Source organism: Myodes glareolus, chromosome 24 (assembly GCF_982192425.1).
Source record: "Myodes glareolus chromosome 24, mMyoGla1.1, whole genome shotgun sequence".
NCBI lineage: Eukaryota > Metazoa > Chordata > Mammalia > Rodentia > Cricetidae > Myodes > Myodes glareolus.
Genome location: NC_142049.1, coordinates 7,048,161 through 7,055,768, shown reverse-complemented (window position 1 = coordinate 7,055,768; position 7,608 = coordinate 7,048,161).

Below are 7,608 nucleotides of genomic sequence, written 5' to 3'. Positions count from 1 at the left end.
AGTCATACATTCTTGATCCACAGGCAACAAGAAGGGAATCGTTTCTCTGCATGGCTTGAGCATGTGAGACCTCAAAGCCCACCTCCACAGTGACGCACTTCCTCCAACAAGACCACACCCACTCCAACAAGGCCACACCTCCTAATAGTGCCATTCCTTTGGGGGCCATTTTCTCTTTCTTTCTTTCTTTCTTTCTTTCTTCCTTTCTTTCTTTTTTTTTTTTTAAGACAGGGTTTCTCTGTGTAACAGTCCTAGCTGTCAGACCAGGCTGGCCTCGAACTCACTAAGATCCACCTGCCTCTACCTCCCAAGTGCTGAGATTAAAGGCGTGCGCCACCACCGCCCAGCACCATGTTCTTTCAAACCACCATATATATATAGCTGTGAACCACCTGATGTGGGTGCTGGGAACTGAACTCAAGTCCTCTGTAGAAGCATCAAATGCTCTTACACGCTAAGCCATCGCTCCTGCTCCTCTTTAAGGGATTTCAAAACTGACCCACCTTCCTTGCAAATGGGTGTGGCTGATGCCCCTCTGAGCCTTCGTGTGTGCTGTGCCCTTCTGGAAACCTCTTCTACCCCTTCCTTCAGCCTTCTTCAGCCCTTGTGAAGACAACACAAAGTGGCTCACTCCATTTGATCTATCAGCCTTGACACACGCGATCCCATAATCTTCACCGTCACTGCGGCCATGGTTGGGTGACTCGAGGCACACCCAGTTGGCGGTCAGGATGGTGCTTGAGAAGGGAACAGACTGGTGCAGCGGAACTCAAGTGTGAGAAACCAGGCCTTTTCTTTGCAGAGCAGCCAACGTTCGCGACTGAGGGAATCACCAGAGACACAGCTGCCTGGCCTGTAGCCCCGGGACTTTCTCTCTCTCTTAGGGACCTTAACTCAGAGAGATGAGATCCTTGGCTTTGAGGAAGGTCAGAATCTCAAGACTACTCAAAACAAAGCACAGCTGGGGTTTATAATTCCCATAAATTGATGTTTTTGTACCAGTTAAGGTTAGGCAAGAAGCCCAAGGAGAAGAGAAGACAGGTGTGAGCTTCGCTCATCTGAAGTGCGTTGTCTTTACCATGTAGATTCGATCAGTTCCGTCAAGTCCGGGGCCAGCAGTCCTTCCCTGACCATGGCGTTTGATAACTTCTGGGAATGGCTCACAGATCCCTTGAAGGCAAAGTATTTATGTTTATCAGTTTATTCTAAAGAATATGGGGAATATCTGGTTGAGGAGATCTATAAGATGAGATCTAGAGGGACCTCAGAAGCAGAAGCCCCTGACTCCATAAAGTAAAGGGGTACAGACACCTCTCTCTCAGCACCTCGATGTGTCACTGACTGGAAGGCTGCCCATCAACATCACTGGGTGATATTTCTGGAGGTTTTGTAACATGAGCGTGAATAACTAAATCACTGATCAGTAGTGAATGAACTCAATCTCCAGGCCCTCTCCCATCTTTGAAGCTAGGTCTGGACTGAAATTCCACATTTCCAAGCAAGGCTTAGACTTTCAGGTGCCAATCTCCATCCTGAAGCTATCTTGAAGGCAAAAGATGCTTCATTAGATTAAAAAAAATGCTATCACCCTTAATTACTCAGGAAATTCCAAGGGTTTTAGGATCTCTGTGCCAGGAACCTGGACAAAGATGAAATATCTTTGTATAATACCATAAAGTGGCAGTGAATTCAAGGGCATAAACTCCAGGGTATATTCAGTTAATAAGCAGTTTGTAATGGTGAAGCCAGCAATGTTTCTAACTATGTTTCAGAGGTAATGGTGAATCATTAGATTGCTCTTATGTTTCACTGCAATTTATTTCCCACTAACTTCTTAAATTGACAAATTAATGACATCAGCATATCTTCACTTAGTAATTACAAACCTTCCCCTCCCGCATCCATCGAGCTTGAGCACTGTCTGACTGAGTCATTTATTTGATAATTAGATGTTACACGTACTCATGGGACTGTGTGGCTGAACTGGGTATTCTGATGCTGTATCCCACGGATGCTGTATCCCACTGATGCTATATCCCACAGATGCTGTATTCCACTGATATTGTATTCCACGGATGCTGTATCCCATGGATGCTGTATTCCACTGATATTGTATCCCATGGATGCTGTATCCCACAGATGCTGTATTCCACTGATATTGTATCCCATGGATGCTGTATTCCACGGATGCTGTATTCCACTGATATTGTATCCCATGGATATTGTATCCCATGGATGCTGTATCCCACGGATGCCGTATTCCACTGATATTGTATCCCATGGATATTGTATCCCACGGATGCTGTATTCCACGGATGCTGTATTCCACAGATGCTGTATTCCACTGATATTGTATCCCATGGATGCTGTATTCCACGGATGCTGTATTCCACTGTTGCTGTATTCCACTGTTGCTGTATTCCACGGATGCTGTATTCCACTGTTGCTGTATTCCACTGTTGCTGTATTCCACGGATGCTGTATTCCACTGTTGCTGTATTCCACGGATGCTGTATTCCACGGATGCTGTATCCCACGGATGCTGTATCCCACGGATGCTGTATTCCACGGATGCTGTATTCCAAATAGCTTTTCTAAGGAGGGGTGGAAGCTGTTTAACCTTGGCCTGCTCACAAGACCTCAGAGTTTAGATCCACAGTTTGCATCTATGCACCAACACTTACCCTAACAAAATTCATGTTCTTGCACAACAAACTAGACATAAGTTAATGTTTTTAAAAGCTTTATAAGTGTGTGTATCTAAGCATGTATATATGAGTACAGGTGCCTGTGGAGTCCATAAGAGGGTACCTGGTGTGATCTCCTGTTGGGACCCTTTGGAGTCCTGGCCTCCAGCTGCTCTTCCCTGCTAGAGAGGTTTACTCTGATTTGAGTTACTGAAAGCTGTGTCAAAGTTGTTTACCACGTGTTGCCTTGCCTTAAGGATCAGAGGATAAGGTTTTCACCTGTTGGCCCACCTGACTGTGTTGGGTAGATAAGCCTCTGTGGCTTCTTACCAGTGACTAGAGTGTGTTTGTGTGTTTCAACCTCCAGTCCTTTGCCCGAAGCTCACGAACTGTACGGTAGCGCATAGAGCACAGATAGGTGTTGTGCCCTGCAATCTCCTGTAGCTGGAGTTCTGAGACACTTGACATGGATGCCAGTAACCAAATGTGGCTCCTCTGCAAGAGCTGTTTGTTGACAGAGGTTTCTGTCCCACCAGCTCCCACATCCATTTAGTCCCAAATAAACACACGTGGCTTGGTATCTTTTTCAGTGAGGCATTCTCATCTTGCTTCCTCTGTGTCTGGGTGATGACTGCAGACTGAGCTTTCCTCTTCCCAAAATTCTCGTCATTCTGCCTCTACTTTCTGCCTGGCTGCTGGCCAATCAGCGTTTATTTAACACACAAATGACAGGGTACAGACCATTGTCCCACAGCAGCAGTTCCTGTTCTTAACTGCTGAGCCATCTCTTTAGCCTCAATAAATCCATAATTTAAGGAAATAAACCGGACCCTGCTGATCTACATACTCATGTTCAAAACTGTTCTTGACAGGGTTATAAAAAGTAGAAAGGTCCCTCTTTCTTCCTCATGAAGACAGCAAGAAGAAGGCTATTCATAATCCAGGAAGAAAGCCCTCGTTATAAGCTACACCGAGGAACACCTGAATCTTTGCTTTCCCAGGTCTCAGAACAACCAGAAAGCAAAACGGAAAACAGAGACCCTGAAAACGCCTACCAGCTTTCAACTCCCACATTTGCTCGTCCATTCTTCTCCCAGGGCCCCGACCACAGCACAGAGGACTCTGTAGAGGGCAAGCGTGTGCAGACGATGCCAGCAGCCCTGCATAGTGGATAACTACTGCAAAGTCTACAGAGGCAACTAGAAGTGGTATTAGAAGTCACAGCTCATATCCACCAGGATCTCAAAAGAATGTGGGCACTCTGAAGGTAACTGAATCACCAACCTAAAGGTCCCCAAGAACGCCGGCCTGAAGTAGCATTTTGGTCATCAGAACCATCTCTGTCAGGCTGTTAGCAAGCTAAGAGCAAAGGAACTGATTGGTGACAAACTGAAAAAGTTGAGGAACAATCCAAGGGGCCATCAGTGAGCACCCGAGAGTCAGTGCGGGCAGCGTCACCACCAATCGCCCCCTTTCCAGTGCAGTAAGCTCAAGGAGAATCATGTTCCTCTAACTAGGCACAGATGGTTCATGACTGCTTTCCTTTGGTAACCTCTAGAAGTCCTCTTACTAGGGCCACTCTCCGGGACAGCAGTGATGAAGATGAGGAATAAGGAGGACTTACTAAGCCGTGCACACTTCAGGGAAAATGAAAACAAAACAAAATCAAATTGCAAATCAGGTATGGTGACACAAACCCAAAATCCCAGCACTTGGGAGGAGACAGGAAGATCAGGAGTTCAAAGCCAGCTTTGAAAGACATGGAAAGTTCAAAGACCGTCCCAGCTAAATTAAACCCCTTCTCACCAAACAGGTACGGCGAGACTGCTCAGGGGGTGGAGGTGTCTGTACACAAGCCTAAAGCACTGAGTGCAACCTTCCAATCTCAGGCATGGATTTTGCTACAGCTTAAGAATATGGGTTAGATTTGAAAACTTTAGTACAAAAAGAAGCAAACTCACCCAGGAGAACCAGATGGCAGGAAATAATCAAACTGAGAGCTGAAACCAACAAAATAGAAACAAAGAAAACAATACAAAGAATCAATGAGACAAAGAGTTGGTTCTTTGAGAATGAAAGACTCCCGAGGGATGTCTTCCTTCAGGAGAGGCCCTGGGTCCCAGGGACCAGTCGAAACCACTCGGATGCAAACAGCAAGAGGTTTATTGGGATACACAGGTACCTGGGGCGACAAGGTCTCTCGGAAGACTTGCGCCCCGCCAGGCTGGGGCGAGGGGTTTTTATAGGGGAGCAAAAGCGCGGGTACAGAAGCGAGATGCGTGGTTACGGGGATTCATCCCATTGGTCAATTCAAATAAGGCTAAGGGCACGGGCTGAGTGGCACATTCTTGACCTTTCACCTAAATACCAAGGAGGGGGTCGTCTAGGGGCTTCCTGTTTTCCTTATCTCTTCCTCCTTCCCTAGCTGGAGACCTGATGGCCGGCTGTAAATACCCTGACTCATATCCTGCCACAGGACAAAAGGCCTCCGCCCCCTTATCCTACAGCAGAGGCTTAACTTGTTTGTCTCTAAGGCCTTACATTCCAACATCCAAGGTGGTATTCTTTTCTTTTTCCTTTTCAAGAAAATCAACAAAATAGACAAGCCTTTATTCAAACTAACCAAAAGGCAGAGAGAGAATATCCAAATTAACAAAATCAGAAATGAAAAGGGGGACATAACAACAGACATGGAAGAAATCCAGAGAATTAATAGATCATATTTCAAAAACCTGTACTCCACAAAATTGGAAAACTTAAAAAAAAAGGACAACTTTATGGATAAATATCATTTACCAAAATTAAATCAAGACCAGATAAGTAAATTAAATAGACCTATAACTGCTAAAGAAATAGAAACAGACATCAAAAGTCTCCCAACCAAAAAAAGCCCAGGATCAGATGGTTTCAGCTCAGAATTCTACAAGATTTTCAAAGAAGAACTAATACCAATACTCTTCAAATTGTTCCACACAATAGAAACAGAAGGAACATTGCCTCTTTATGAGGCTACAATTACCCTGATACCCAAATCACATGAAGACATTACTAAAAAAGACAATTACAGACCAATCTCACTCACAAACATTGATGCAAAAATACTCAGTAAAATACTGGCAAATCTAATCCAAGAACATTATCAGAAAAATCATCCACCATGATCAGGTCGGCTTCATCCCAGAGATGCAGGGATAGTTCAACATACAAAAATCTGTCAATCTAATCCGCCATATAAATAAACTGAAAAATAAAAACCACATGATCATCTCAGATGCCGAAAAAGCCTTTGACAAAATACAACATCCCTTCATGATAAAGGTCTTGAAGAGAGCAGGGATACAAGGAACATACCTAAACATAATAAAGGCAATATACAGCAAGCCAACAGCCAACATCAAACTATATGGAAACTCCCAGTGATTCCACTGAAATCAGGAACAAGACAAGGTTGTCCACTCTCTCCGTATCTATTCAATATGGTTCTTGAGGTCCTAGCTAGAGCAATAAGACAACAAAAGGAGATCAAGGGGATACAAATCGGAAAAGAAGAAGTCAAACTCTCATTGTTTGCTGATGATATGATACTTTACATAAGCGACCCCAAAAATTTTATCAAGGAACTTCATAAACACTTTCAGTAACATATCAGGATACACGATTAACTCAAAAAATCAGTAGCTCTCCTTTACACAGATTATAAATGGGCTGAGAAAGAAATCAGAGAAACATCACCCTTCACACTAGCCACAAATAGCATAAAATATCTCAGAGTATATCTAACCAAACAAGTGGAAGACTTGTATGACAAGAACTTTAAATCTTTGAAGAAAAAAAAATTGAAGAAGACACCAGAAAATGGAAATATCTCCCATGCTTTTGGGTAGATAGAATTTACATTGTAAAAATGGCAATCTGACGAAAAGCAATCGACAGATTCAACGCAATGCCCATCAAAATCTCAGCAAAATTCTTCAAAGTCTTCGAAAGAACAATACTCAACTTCATATGGAAAAGCAAAAAACCCAGGATAGTCAAAACAATCCTGTACAATAAAGGAACTTCTGGAGTATAAGGTCCTGTCTTCCCTGTTCCTCGAGGCCAAGCACAGGATGCAAGAACTGTTTACGCTAACCAGCCTAGCTTCCTCTGCCAGCCAGAGGGAATTAGTTCAGAACCTTGTTTCCATCTTTGGTATGGTAATTTCACCTGCTAAGGAGGGTTCTCACAGGCCCCTGAATCTCCTCCTATCTGTCTGTCAGGGTTCCCAGCTCGGTACCCCCTGCCTGGAAGCTCCTGCCACTCAGCACCAGGCAATCAACACTGTGATCTCACATCTGGCTGGGAGGAGGTTCTCCACTTCTGGGGCCAAAGTATTTAACCCTGGATTAAGTTTGAATAAACGGGCATTCTCCTCTGGGGAATACTCGAACTCTGTATCTGTGTGTGTGTCTTGTGTTTTAACCCCTAGGACATTATCCAGCTCCTGGAAGGTATGGAGTCGCGGTCCATACTGGTTGGGTGGTGATGCAGACCCCATGGCGTGGAATGATCGCCACACTGGAGGTATCACAATCCCTGACTTCTGAACTCTACTACAGAGCTACAGTACTGAAAACAGCCTGGTATTGGCATAAGAACAGACAGGAGGACCAATGGAACTGAATCGAAGACCCAGATATTAATCCGCATACCTATACCTGATTTTTGACAAAGAAGCAAAAAATATCAAAAGGAAAAAAGAAAGCATATTTAACAAATGGTGCTGGCATAACTAAATATCAACATGTAGAAGAATGAAAATAGACCCATATCTATCACCATGCACAAAACTCAAGTCCAAATGAATCAAAGACCTCAACATAAAGTCAGCCACATTGAACCTCACAGAAGAGAAAGTGGGAAGTACACTTGAATGCATCGG